The sequence below is a fragment of the Aquarana catesbeiana genome, linkage group LG02 (genome assembly GCF_042186555.1).
Source record: "Aquarana catesbeiana isolate 2022-GZ linkage group LG02, ASM4218655v1, whole genome shotgun sequence".
Taxonomy (NCBI): Eukaryota; Metazoa; Chordata; class Amphibia; order Anura; family Ranidae; genus Aquarana; species Aquarana catesbeiana.
In genome coordinates this window covers 237,739,924-237,754,478 of record NC_133325.1, presented here as the reverse complement: position 1 = coordinate 237,754,478, position 14,555 = coordinate 237,739,924, and positions in this window count along the sequence as shown.

The following is a 14,555-nucleotide window of genomic DNA, read 5'->3' as shown; positions in this document are numbered from 1 at the left end:
TTGCCACTGCCAGCAGAGAACATGTGAAACAAAAAGACAATTGGCTGCACTCCCACACAATGCAATATCGGTTTTATTATGTCCAAAATCGTAAAAACAACCAGTTACAGGCATGGGAGAAAAAAAGGTTGACGCGTTTCACACGAGATTCGTGTTTTGACAAAGCACGAATCTCATGTGAAATGCGTCAGCCTTTTTTTCTCCCCTGCCTGTAACTGGTTGTTTTTACAATTTTTGACATAATAAAGCCAATATTGCATTGTGTGGGAGTGCAGCCCATTGTCTTTTTGTTTCACGTACTTTTACTGAAACAAAGATATTTAGACAGTAAAGGCGAATAGTCACAGATATTTAAGTTTAAAATATATTTTTAGATCATATAGATGGTTAGTATATGTTTGAATTTTGGAATCAGTCCAGTACAAATTCTTATATGCACATTATCGTTATATGTTTTTTTTTGTTATATAGCAAAAAAGAGGGAAAGATAGCCCTGGGACTTTGAATGAGGTGAGAGAGATTTGGCACACGTACACAATAAATGCAATAGAATTTATTTATCACAGAAGCTGTATAAACAAGTGGGAACAGCAATAATTGTGCGTTGCCCGGCATAGTGGCCTAGTTAACAGCATAAGTAAAAAACAAGCTCATTGCAGTTCATTTATACATCCATAAAAAGCAGTAAATCCATGATAAATTGCTAAAACCAATAGATACATATACATCATCTGAAATATAAAAGTACACATGCATGAATTGAGGCAGTGTATAAACATGATATGACCAACTAACGGATACCCAGCAAAAAGGGGCATGCGGGTGGCATCGATGGTTCCCTACGCATTTCGTGAGTCTCTTCTCGCTCTTCAGGGGCAGATGCATACTGGGTGTATCTATAACAAAAATGTTCAAATAGTGAATATGTGTAGATGACTAAATGGATTGGGGTAAAAGGGATGGTTGGCAAAGGAGGTCAATGGCATAAAGACCTCATACTTACCACTTGACTGGGCTGGGTCACCAAAGCACTAGGTGTCAAGATGGTGGCAAAAAGCAATGCCGGTTTGGGGGCTGAGGGGGCGGAGCTTCCGGATCCGCCGTGGGTATATCTGGAAGCTTTGCACGGCTACAGCCTGCATTTGTGTTCTGATGGTCTGTCGTCATGGTCATGGTTATAGGTCTGGGAGCGCATTACACATGTCTGGGACCTGCTTAATCCATTTAGGTAATACTTTTTATCCTCTTTCATTCATCCCATACCTGTAGTGTAGGTGATATCATCGCAGCATACACAACACCACTTTTCCATCATTGTTGGTCCAAACACACTTCCATACATAATTTAGGTTTGTTTACAATATATTTTTCTTATTGTTTGTCCTTGTACTCCCCTCCAGCTTCCTATTTATACCCACCTGCTGTGATGACGGTTTATACAATACTTACCATACTTATATCAGAAGTCAATTTTACATATATATTAAACCTATTCACTTTAAATACAACCCCCTTTGGTCATCTACCATTGTTAGAATTTAACATCTGATGATCAGTCTGTTTTCATTACATCTTTTGAGACTTATGCATCTCTACATATCCTTTTTAGATATGCTCATGGATACATCCAGACCACAGACCAGATGCTTTCCTGCAGTCTGTGCCGGGCGTCCTGATCTTTTTCTGCTGCGGTCTCTGGTTGCTTTGCCCCCTCAGCCCCCAAACCAGCATTGCTTTTTGCCGCCATCTTGACACCCAGTGCTTTGGCGACCCAGCCCACTCGAGTGGTAAGTATGAGGTCTTTATGCCATTGACCTCTCTTGCCAACCATCCCTTTTACTCCGATCCATTTAGTCATCTACACATATTCACTATTTGAACATTTTTGTTATTGATACACCCAGTATGCAACTGCCCCTGAAGAGCGAGAAGAGACTCGCAAAACGTGTAGGGCACCATCGATGCCACCCGCATGCCCCTTTTTGCTGGGTATCCGTTAGTTGGTCATATCATGTTTATACACTGCCTCATTTCATGCATGTGTACTTTTATATTTCAGATGATGTATATGTATCTATTGGTTTTAGCAATTTATCATGGATTTACTGCTTTTTATGGATGTATAAATTAACTGCAATGAACTTGTATTTGTTTTTTACTTATGCTGTTAACTAGGCCACAATGCCGGGCAACACACAATTATTTCTGTTTCCACTTGTTTATACAGCTTCTGTGATAAATAAATAAATTCTATTGCATTTATTGTGTACGTGTGCCAAATCTATCTTACCTCATTCAAAGTCCCAGGGCTATCTTTCCCTCTTTTTGCGCTATATTTAGGGATGGAGGTGTCCAGACCATTACTCCCTTTTCTTTTTTGTTATATAGGTTTGCAGAATATTAAAATAACATACCCTTTTGGGTTGTTTTAATATGTTGTAATATAGTATTACCTTTTATATTCTATGGTTGACAAGTGTTGAACTCTTTAAGACTTTCTGGTTAATGACTAGCCTTTATGTTGTAGAGATCTGAGATTGGGAGTGTTTAAGGCTGCATTCACACCTGAGCGTTTCAAAGTTGCGCGATTTTGCCATCTTTTTACTGTGGGTTTACCGCGATTTTACATCGTTTTTGCCGCGATTTTGTCACTAATGTAAGAGGCAGAAAAACACCTGTAATCTGCCCCAAAGAAGCTCATGTTCTTTTTTAAGCTTAGGGCGGTTTTCAGGCGTTTTGCTTTAGGTATCAAAATGCTCAGATGTGAACAGGTGCCATTGAAATGAATGGGATTTTGCTTGTTGGGCATTTTTCAGGCGTTTTTTCAGGTGTTTTTTTTTTACGAGCGTTTTATGAGCTGAAAACGCTCAGGTGTGAAGGCAGCCTGAATAGTTTTTCAAAAGACAACTAAGAGGACAGACACCACAAAATTGTTTGTTTTCAGTCTACAACAAGACTTCTGGCAGGGATATTTTCTCTGTACTTTTAGGGTCTTTAAATGGATAAAACTCATTGAAATGTGCATGTATTGCAGATTTGTATGGCATAGTTTTTTTTTTTTTATATTCTGCTTTGACATACGTGTTAAAAAGGTGTTATTTCTCCAAAAATGTGTACTGAAACATGCAGTACATCTTATTTCTTCCTGCCAACTTACAGTTTATGTTAATTTGCTGTCTTCTGAAAACACAGTATCACTCATAGTAATAACTCTCAATATGTTCTCTGAAACATATAGATATATACACTATCTCACAAAAGTGAGTACACCCCTCACATTTTTGTAAATATTTTATTATATCTTTTCATGTGACAACACTGAAGAGCTGACACTTTGCTACAATGTAACGTAGTGAGTGTACAGCTTGTATAACAGTATAAATTTGCTTTCCCCTCCGAAAAACTCACCACACAGCCATTAATGTCTAAATTGCTGGCAACAAAAGTGAGTACACCCCTAAGTGAAAATGTCCAAATTGGGTTCAATTAGCCATTTTCCCTCCTGGTGTCATGTGACTCGTTAGTGTTACAAGGTCTCAGGTGTGAATGGGGAGCAGGTGTGTTAAATTTGGTGTTATCACTCTCACTCTCTTACATTGGTCACTGGAAGTTCAACATGGCACCTCAAGGCAAAGAACTCTCTGAGGATCTGAAAAAAAGAATTGTTGCTCTACATAAAGATGGTCTAGGCTATAAGAAGATTGCCAAGACCCTGAAACTGAGCTGCAGCACGGTGACCAAAACCAGTGGTTTAACAGGACAGGTTCCACTCAGAACAGGGCTCGCCATGGTCAACCAAAGCAGTTGAGTGCACTTGCTCAGCGTCATATCCAGAGGTTGTCTTTCGGAAATAGACGTATGAGTGCTGCCAGCATTGCTACAGAGGTTGAAGGGGTGGGGGGGTCAGTCTGTCAGTGCTCAGACCATAAGCCGCACACTGCATCAAATTGGTCTGCATGGCTGTCGTCACAGAAGGAAGCATCTTCTAAAGATGATGCACAAGAAAGCCCGCAAACAGTTTGCTGAAGACAAGCAGACTAAGGACATGGATTACTGGAACCGTGTCCTGTGGTCTGATGAGACCAAGATAAACTTATTTGATTCAGATGGTGTCAAGCGTGTGTGGCAGCAACCAGGTGAGGAGTACAAAGACAAGTGTGTCTTGCCTACAGTTAAGCATGGTTGGGGGAGTGTCGTGGTCTGGGGCTGCATGAGTGCTGCCGGCACTGGGGAGCTACAGTTCATTGCGGGAACCATGAATGCCAACATGTACTGTGACATCCTGAAGCAGAGCATGATCCCCTCCCTTCTGAGACTGGGCTGCAGGGCAGTATTCCAACATGATAACGACCCCAAACACACCTCCAAGACGACCACTGCCTTGCTAAAGAAGCTGAGGGTAAAGGTGATGGACTGGCCAAGCATGTCTCCAGACCTAAACCCTATTGATCATCTGTGGGGCATCCTTAAATGGAAAGTAGAGGTGCGCAAGGTGTCTAACATTCACCAGATCCCTGATGTCATCATGGAGGAGTGGAAGAGGACTCCAGTGGCAACCTGTGAAGCTCTGGTGAACTCCATGCCCAAGAGGGTTAAGGCAATAATGGTGACCACACAAAATATTGACACGTTGGGCCCAATTTGGACATTTTCACTTAGTGGTGTACTCACTTTGTTGCCAGAGATGTAAACATTAATGGCTGTGTGTTGAGTTATTTTGAGGGGACAACAAATTTACACTGTTATACAAGCTGTACACTCACTACGTTACATTGTAGCAAAGTGTAAATTTTTTCAGTGTTGTCACATGAAAAGATATAATAAAATATTTACAAAAATGTGAGGGGTGTACTCACTTTTGTGAGATACTGTATATCGTGGGCACCTTAGCCTTGCATCCGTCAGTCTAGGTCTTGGATCAAAAGTACTGGTTGAGCTTTTATGGCCATCTGCTGTTACTCCTCCTGGGAGGTGCTGGACCTAAACATATGCAGCTACACAGACACGAACACTTATGAATTACGAGCATAAATATCTACACATCAGAGGCGTAACTAGAACCTTCAGGGCCCCGGTGCAAGAAACCATGATGGGCCCCCCTTCCATCCGAGCCCCGGGCTTCCAATTTTGTGAGGGTGTCCATGGACATCCTCCCAAAACCGTGCTTCCCACATGACCCCTGGGACATGCATCCAGTGCAATCACATCGGCCCTTTACCATGTGATCAGCTGATCACATGTAAACAGACTGGTTATCCACAGCCCTTTCCTCACACGCTGTGTTTGTGTTAGGAAAGGACTGCCATTAACTGTCAAGAATGACAGTAAATTGTTTACACTGATAATCAGTGCCCCAATCATCAGTGCCATCTATCAGTGCCCATCAGTGCCGCCTATCAGTGCCCATCACTTCCACCTACAAGTGTTACCTATCAGTGCTCATTAATGCCGCCTATTAGTGGCCATCAATTCTGCCTATCAGCACCATCTATCAGTGCTCATTAATGCCACCTAACTGCATCCATCAGTGCCACCTATCAGTACTCTTCAATTCTGCCCATCAATACTGCCTGAGTTCTGCCTATCAGTGTTCCTCAGTGCCCATCAGTACCACCTATAAGTGCCCATCAATGCCACCTATCAGTGCAGCCTATCAGTGCACATTAGTGCCTCCTATCAGTGCAGCCTATCAGTGCTCATCAATGTGGCCTATCATTGCTCATCAGTGCCTCCTATCAGTGCTCATCAGTGCCTCCTATCAGTGTCCATCAGTGCCTCCTATCAGTGCCCATAAATGCCTCCTATCAGTGCCCATCAGTGCCTTTTATCAGTGTCAATCAGTGCCTTCTATCAGTGCCCATCAGTGCTTTCTATCAGTGCTCATCTGTGCCTTCTATCAGTGCTCATCAGTGCCCATCAGTGCCTTCTATCAGTGCTCATCAGTGCTGTCTATCAGTGCTCATCAGTGCCTTCTATCAGTCAGGGGCAGATCCAGGGGGGGGCAACGGGGCAATTGCCCCCTCCGAGAAATGCAGGTGACTGTCACTGTGAGAGAGCCGCCGGGCGGCTCCGTGACTTAAAGAGCCACCGGGCTGCTCCGTGAGTTAAAGAGCCACCGCCGGGTGGCTCCGTGAGAGAGAGAGCCGCTGGGCGGCTCTGTGAGTAAAAGAGCCGCCGGGCGGCTCCGTGAGAGAGAGAGAGCCGCTGGGCGGCTCCGTGAGTAAAAGAGCCGCCGCTGACATGTGCCGCTCGATGTGTTTGTGAGCGGCTGCTGGCCAATCAGGGAGCAGGCGGGCGGGGGAGCAGAGAGATGACATCATCTCTCACTGCCCGGCGCCCGCCCTGCATCCCTGCAGTTCCCCCCCACCATGCAGGCAGCTGCGGCAGCAGAGAGATTACATCATCTCTCTGCTGCCTGTCTCTGGGACACAAGAGACCACCTTAGCAGGTGGCAAGTGACAATCTGCATCTGGTGACAGGCGACATGGCAAGTGACAATCCGCAACATGTGGCAGGCGACGTGGCAAGTGACATGGCAAGTGACAATCCGCAACGTGGCAGGCGACGTGGCAAGTGACAATCTGCATCTGGTGACAGGCGACGTGGCAAGTGACAATCTGCAACATGTGGCAGGCGACATGGCAAGTGACAATCTGCATCTGGTGACAGGCGACGTGGCAAGTGACAATCTGCAACATGTGGCAGGCGACGTGGCAAGTGACAATCTGCATCTGGTGACAGGCGACGTGGCAAGTGACAATCCGCAACATGTGGCAGGCGACGTGGCAAGTGACAATCTGCATCTGGTGACAGGCGACGTGGCAAGTGACAATCCGCAACATGTGGCAGGCGACGTGGCAAGTGACAATATGCATCTGGTAACAGGTGACGTGGCAAGTGACACACTCGGGGCTCCCACTGATTCTGCATTATGGTGAGTTAAACTATTTAATTTTTTATAACAATGTAATAATAGTAATAATGCGCTTCAATCATCCTGACACCATAACAACCATGGTGCCGTGATGATTGAAGCGCCAACACCAGCCATTTCCCCGATAGATGTACCCCAAAAAAATATATTTTCTGGCAGTGCCCCTCCCGAGACTAGACTCTGGATCCGCCCCTGCTATCAGTGCTCATCAGTGCCTTCTATCAGTACTCATCAGTGCCTTCTATCAGTGCTCATCAGTGCCTTCTATCAGTGCTCATCAGTGCCATCTATCAGTTCTCATCAGTGCTCATCAGTGCCCATCAGTGCCTTCTATCAGTGCTCATCAGTGCCCATCAGTGCCTTCTATCAGTGCTCATCAGTGCTTTCTATCAGTGCTCATCAGTGCCCATCAGTGCCTTCTATCAGTGCTCATCAGTGCCTTCTATCAGTGCCCATCAGTGCCCATCAGTGCCTTCTATCAGTGCTCATCAGTGCCCATCAGTGCCTTCTATCAGTGCTCATCAGTGCCCATCAGTGCCTTCTATCAGTGCTCATCAGTGCCGTCTATCAGTACTCATCAGTGCCGTCTATCAATGCTCATAAGTGCCTTCTATCAGTGCTCATCAGCGCCGTCTATCAGTGCTCATCAGTGCCGTCTATCAGTGCCCATCAGTGCCTTCTATTAGTGCTCATCAGTGCCTTCTATCAGTGCTCATCAGTGCCTTCTATCAGTGCTCATCAGTGCCTTCTATCAGTGCTCATCGGTGCCTTCTATTAGTGCTCATCAGTGCCCATCAGTGCTCATCAATGCCTTCTATTAGTGCTCATCAGTGCCCATCAGTGCTCATCAGTGCCTTCTATCAGTGCTCATCAGTGCCTGCTATTAATTTCCATCAGTGCTGTCTGCCTTCTCAGGACAGCACAGCTCTGAGTGGAGATCGTGTGTAATAGATTAATAGCACAGAGAGACACCGGCGGCATTAATGTTCTATTTGTCGGTCCTCTCTGGCACAGATGAGAGAGGACACACAGCTGATCTCACGGCTCCCCCTTCTCCCCCCTCCCCCCTCCTGTGTGCTCCGCGGGCAATCAAGTGTGAAGCTAAAGAGCTGACATTTCCCGCGGAGCACACAGGAGAGGGAGGGGGAGAAGGGGGAGCCGTGAGATCAGCTGTGTGTCTCTCATCTGTGCCAGAGAGGACCAACAAATAGAACATTAATGCCGCCGGTGTCTCCCTGTGCTATTAATCTATGACACATGATCTCCGCTCAGAGCCGTGTGTGAAGATCAACCCCGCTGGGCCCCCCCACAGTGGCGGAATGCCGGGCCCAGTCACAACTGCGACTGTTACGACCCTGGTAATTCCGCCACTGCCACACACACACACACACACACACACACACACACACACACACTATGCCACTGGGAACCATGAATTTTGCGCACTAACACAAAATCCTGAAGCAGAATGTCTGCCCATCAGTTTGTGCCCTCAAGCGCACTTGGGTTATGCAGCAGGACAATGATCCGACACACACCAGCAAGTCCACTTCTGAATGGCTCAAAAAAACTAAATTAAAGCTTTGAAATGGCCAAAGTTCAGACCGGACTCCAATGTGGTTGAATTAAAACAATTCTGCAAAGAACAGTGGGCCGAAATTCCTTCACAGCAATGTAAAAAACGAATTGGCAGTTTTCGCAAAGTTATTGCAGTTGTTGCTGCCAAGGGTGGCACAACCAGTTATTAGGTTTGGGGGGAATCACTTTTTTACATAGGGCCAGATAGGTTTGGACAGCTTTTTTCTCTTAATAAATGAAATCATCATTTTAAAAACTGCGTTTTGTTTTTGCTCAGGTTATTTTTGTGTACTATTAACATTTGTTTAGTGATCTGAACCATTTACAGTGAGTGTGACAAATATGCAAAAAAAATAAAAATCAGGAAGGGGCAAATACTTTTTCATAGCACTGTAACTGGTGGGGGCGGTGATCAGGGACACTGATTAGTGACAGTTTGTAAAAAACAAAAACAAATTTCAATAACTTTTTTCAATGTTTTAACCACTTCAGCCCTGGACCATTTGGCTGGCAAAAGACCAGAGCACTTTTTTCGATTCGGCACTGCGTCGCTTTAACTGACAATTGCACGGTCGTGCGACATGGCTCCCAAACAAAATTGACATCCTTTTTTTCCCACAAATAGAGATTTGGTGGTATTTGATCAGCTCTACGGTTTTTATTTTTTGCGCTATAAACAAAAAAATAGCGACAATTTTAAAAAAAACACATTATTTTTTACTTTTTGCTATAATAAATATCCCCCAAAAATATATAAAAAAATTTTTTTTCCCTCAGTTTAGGCCGATACATATTCTTCTACATATTTTTGGTAAAAAAATCGAAATAAGCGTTTATTGATTGGTTTGCGCAAAAGTTATAGCGTCTACAAAATAGGGGATAGTTTTATGGCATTTTTATTAATATTTTTTTTTCCACTAGTAATGGCGGCGATCAGCAATTTTTATCATGACTGCGACATTATAGCGGACAGATCGGACACTTTTGGCGCTATTTTGGGACCATTCACATTTATACAGCGATCAGTGCGATAAAAAATGCATTGATTACTGTGTAAATGTGACTGGCAGTGAAGGGGTTAACCACTAGGAGCGCTATAGGGGTTAAGTGTGTCCTAGGGAATGATTCTAACTGTGGGGGGATGGGCTATGTGTGACACGACACTGATCACCGCTCCCGATTACAGGGAGCTGTGATCAGTGTCAGTGTTACTAGGCAGAACGGGGAAATGCTTGTGTACATCAGCATTTCCCTGTTCTTCCTCTCCGCAGGACCCGCGATCACACCCAGGGAGCTTGGGGGCGCGCAGTGTACAGGTACGTTAATTTGCCTGTATGTGCCCTTCTGCCGACGTATATCGGCGTGAGCCGGTCGGCAAGCAGTTAAATATATTTTTTCTTTTTTTACGATTTTTTTTTTGCATACTGTGACCAAAGCAACACAGTGTTACCATAGTTACCATAGTAGTGTTACCATAGTAACACTGTACTACTCTGGGGAGGTGATCAGGATTTTTTTTGTACACTATGATTGCTTATAACAGTGTTATAAACAGTCGTTTTTACTGAATAAAATTGACTGTTATTGGCCCTGTTTGTGCCATGTGATCACTGTGACCAATCACAGAGATTAACACAATAGTACACAATGAATGGCATGAATGGAAGCCATCCATTGGGTACAATTGTCACGTGATCTGCTGTGATTGATCACGGTGATCACATAGTACTTGCAGCGGGCCAGTGCACTGATCTGTCATCCGCTGTGTCTGGTGAACACAGTGGGTGACAGATAGCACCACAGCGCGGTCCATGAGGCGTGGGGAGGACATCATATGAAGTCCACTCACACCTAGAGAGCTCCCACCTGGCTGTCATTTGACTATAGGCAGTTAAAATCTACTCAAACACTTCCAATATACCGTATATATTATATATAGTATTTAGAACATAATCTTTCTTTAGCTAATCTTTCTATAGTCTACAATAAGGCTAGATCCACACTTGTGTGTCTGCATTTTTATGCATTTTTGTTGTTATTTTTTTATGTGTATTAGATGTTTTTATGCATTTTACATACATTTTTTATATTCATGTGTTTTCATGTGTTTCGCATGCAATACTATGGAGGCCTATGGGGCCAAAGCACCCTTTGTTGTACTGAGAAATATAGCTGTACTTTTTTCCAAGATGCATAAAAGAGGAATGCATAGGGGTAAACGGGCCTCATAGAAAATAATAGTAATATTATTGTTGCGCAAGAACTAGATGGGCTTTTTAAGATAACTTGGGAAAGTGAGAACGGAGGACATTGCGGAGGACATTGTGGAGGACAGATCGGACACCTAACTGACATTTGCAACACTTTTTTTGGGAACCAGTGACATTATAACAGTAATCAGTACTAAAAAATATGCACTGTTAATGTACTAATGACACTGGCAGGGAAGGGGTTAACATCAGGGGTTATCAAAGTGTTAAATGTGTTCCCTGTTTGTGTCTTCTAACTGTATGGGGGACTGGGGAAAGACAGGATCTGTGTGATCTCCCCTGTCAGAATGGAGATTTGCCTTGTTTACACAGGCAGATTCCCGTTCTGTCACTGCAGGGAATGATCGCGGGTAGCCGGTGGACATCGAGGCCACCACACCCCCTGATTGGCTCCCCTGCTGGCCAGTGGGCACACGCGCAAATCACCATGTACGAGCCGATGTACAATGACGCCGATTCGCGGGATCGAGCCACATTGCAGCAGTACAACTGTGGTGGCTGGTCCTTAAGCAGTTAAATCAGGTGCAAGGAAAATTCTGAAAAAAAAACATTGCTTCCACATGATTGGATCAGCAGAGCTTTACCACATTTACTAAGTTCTGGAGAAAATTAGTGCAACTGCACTTGCAAAGTTCGCAGTCTATTTGCTTTTAGTAAAATCAAATCCAATGTGATTTAGACTAGTCAGTGCTATACTTTGAACAAAAAAAAATTGATTTTTTGCCGATAACTGTAAAATTGTAACTATTTTCATTATCACCTGGATTGGGCAATGGTAATAATTATTATATCTATGGACATACTCTCTGTACTAGGAGGTGCCTGGAAGAGTATACTCACTTATCAGCAGCAAAACACATTCAAAACTAAGTTAAATGGTAGGTTTATGTGAATGTGAAAAAATAATTCTACAGGCATTGGCACTCAGTCTATTAATTAAATAAAAGTAGAAACGTTATTGTATTTCCTGTTGCATTCAAGTATAAAACTATGAAAAAAGTTTGATGTAAAAACATACTGTATTTTGTATAAGAAATATGTTTCTTAAGAACCGACCAACAGAAAACCTAGAAAATTACCTACCGAGTGATCACTGATTGATAACATTACATTATAAACAGTCATCTTTACAGTACTTTGATGGTATGAAATATGAAGAGCTTACTTTGTTCCACATATAATAGTTCTTTTTTTTCTACATCAACAAGGATTTTGTTTTCTTACATGTCCTGCTGCAAGCATTACGCATTTTCCCGCAGTTTTAAGTGTGAACCTTCATCTATATAAATTGAAACCAGAAGGGAAAATGTCAGGACAGTTACATACACAAGTATATATTTTTCTTTAGAAAAATAAACACTGACGAGCAAAGATAACAGGGAAATAATGTTGAAATATCATCGGTATTGTTTGATTTATATATGTAACCCGGTAGATAAAAGCATACTGCTGCAATACATAGGACTCTGTTTGGTATTATAAGTTGTGATTTCTCTGGCTTTCCCACTCTCTTTGTAACACCGTGCCATTGCCCTCTTCCCGTTATGCTGTATGTTTGTACAATAAAACACTAAAAGGGGCCCAATTAAAGTTTATTTTTTTCGAAAGTTTAAGAATGTGAAAGTTCAGTAGTGCAGGATCATCTGTTGTGCATATTTAGCAAATGTATGCTAACCTGTTAAGGAAAATGTTGGAACTTCTGTAAATATAGTAAAGGTGTTTGTTTTTTTTTTAGAGTAAATGTATGTATTTTCTAAACTAAAGCTGAATTCCAGGAAAACAGCGAAATACACAGATCAAATACAGGGAGCTGTTTTTTTCTGCCTATGGATTTGTGCTTCTGTCCATTCAGTTCTGAGATTTACACAGCCCTGCCATATCAGGCAGGACTGGAGACCTTATTTTTCACTGCTGCAGTTATCTACTTACATGTGACCCATGATAAATTCTTAAGGGTCCCTGCTTAGGCTGTCAATGCCTGATGAGTTGGATGCCGCTGGCTAGTGAGGGTGCAGGCTGAGGATAGATCTGTCCAGACCCAAAGCTCCCTGCAAAAATTGGAAGAGATAGCCAGGCTGCTGCACACCTCACAATCAGCTCAACAGCAGACTGATGAGCTCCTCCCTCTTCTTTCTCTTCCAATCAGCATCCTATATGCACTGAAGAACAATTGATTGGATCCGCGTGCTGCTTCTCCTTCACCTAGTATGACTAGTATGAGCTGTGCTGTAAACTGAATGCAAGATGTCAAATTCAGGTACTTACACTGCTTGTGTTTAAAAAAAATACATTTAAAGGGGTTGTAAAGGTACATTTTTTTTTCTTAAAAATAACAAACATGTTATACTTACCTTCACTGTGCAGCTCGTTCTGCACAGAGTGGCCCCGAACCTGGTCTTCTGGGGTCCCTCGGCGGCTGTTTCAGCTCCTCCCCGCAAGCATTAACCACCTTAATGCGAGCTCCCTCGCATGGTGGTTAGTGCTTGCGGGCGCGCTCCCGTGATACAGCCGGCGGCTATAGCCGCTCACTGTATCACTCGGCCCCGCCCCCCAGCGCGCCGCGTCATTGGATGTGATTGACAGCAGCGCGAGCCAATGGCTGCGCTGCTTCCAATCCATCCACTGTAGCCAATCAGCGGCCAGGGTGAGCGGAGGAATAGATGTTGGGAACGCGAAGCTGACTTTCGAGGCGTCAGGTAAGTAAAACAGGGGGGCTGGGGGCGGCGGTATTGTCAGAAGTTTTTTCACCTTAATGCATAGAATGCATTAAGGTGAAAAAATTTTTACCTTTACAACCCCTTTAATGATATATTATTCAATGATGAGTACAGAGCTGCATTAATGTGTTTTTTATATTTGCATGGAGTTAACTTTTCATAATTTCATTTTTTTTTACAGTTAGTTATAGGACTGCACTGATATCGATACTAGTATCTGTATGGGTGCCGATACCTAGCATTTGCACAAGTACTTGTACTCGTGTAAGCTCGCAGATGGGAATGGTGCTGCGCTAATACATATATCCCTGGGACAGGCACCTTCCACTGTCAGCAGTGTATGAGCTCGCCGCTCGTTTGGTTACACTGTATCCTCTGCCGTTTTACTGTGTGAGTACCCCTGTTTATCTGTGAATAAAGCTATTATGTTTTAAAATACTACACTATATGGCATCCTTGTTTCTCCTTTGGCCGTCATGCCCCCTGTGGACCTGAGGTATATAGAGAGATAGTCCGGTGTTCTGCCGAGAAAGTTCCACTCGGCAGATAAGGACCCCCCTCTACTGCGCAGTAGGATCCGGCGGAAATAGCCGAAGATGAATAGGGGAAAATCAGCTGTACACGCTGTAAGAGGGCCCCTCGCGGGCTCGCTTCGCTCGCCACGCTTCGGGCACGGCCTCGCTTCTCTCGGCTCTTTTTTATTCCCCCTCTAGGTCCACTTGGATGGTGGGGAAGGAACCTGGACCTAGGGCGCAGGCGCCGTGTACAGCTGATTGTAGATTTTGTCCTTCGGCTATCTCCGGCGACTGATAGTAGTTCGTACAGCGCAGGCGCTGCGCCTGCGCAGTACAGGGGGGGAACTTATCCGCCGAGGGAACTTTCTCGGCAAGGCACCGGGACCCAGGACCAACCCCCACAGGAGATACCACAAGTGTTGACTGCCTTATGCTGTAACCTCAGTGTAATGAGGTAAGGGGCCATTATCTACCAGTGTAGGATTGCTGCATGAAGAGGATTGTTCTATACACTTCACACTCTCCACTTATTTAAGCAAGT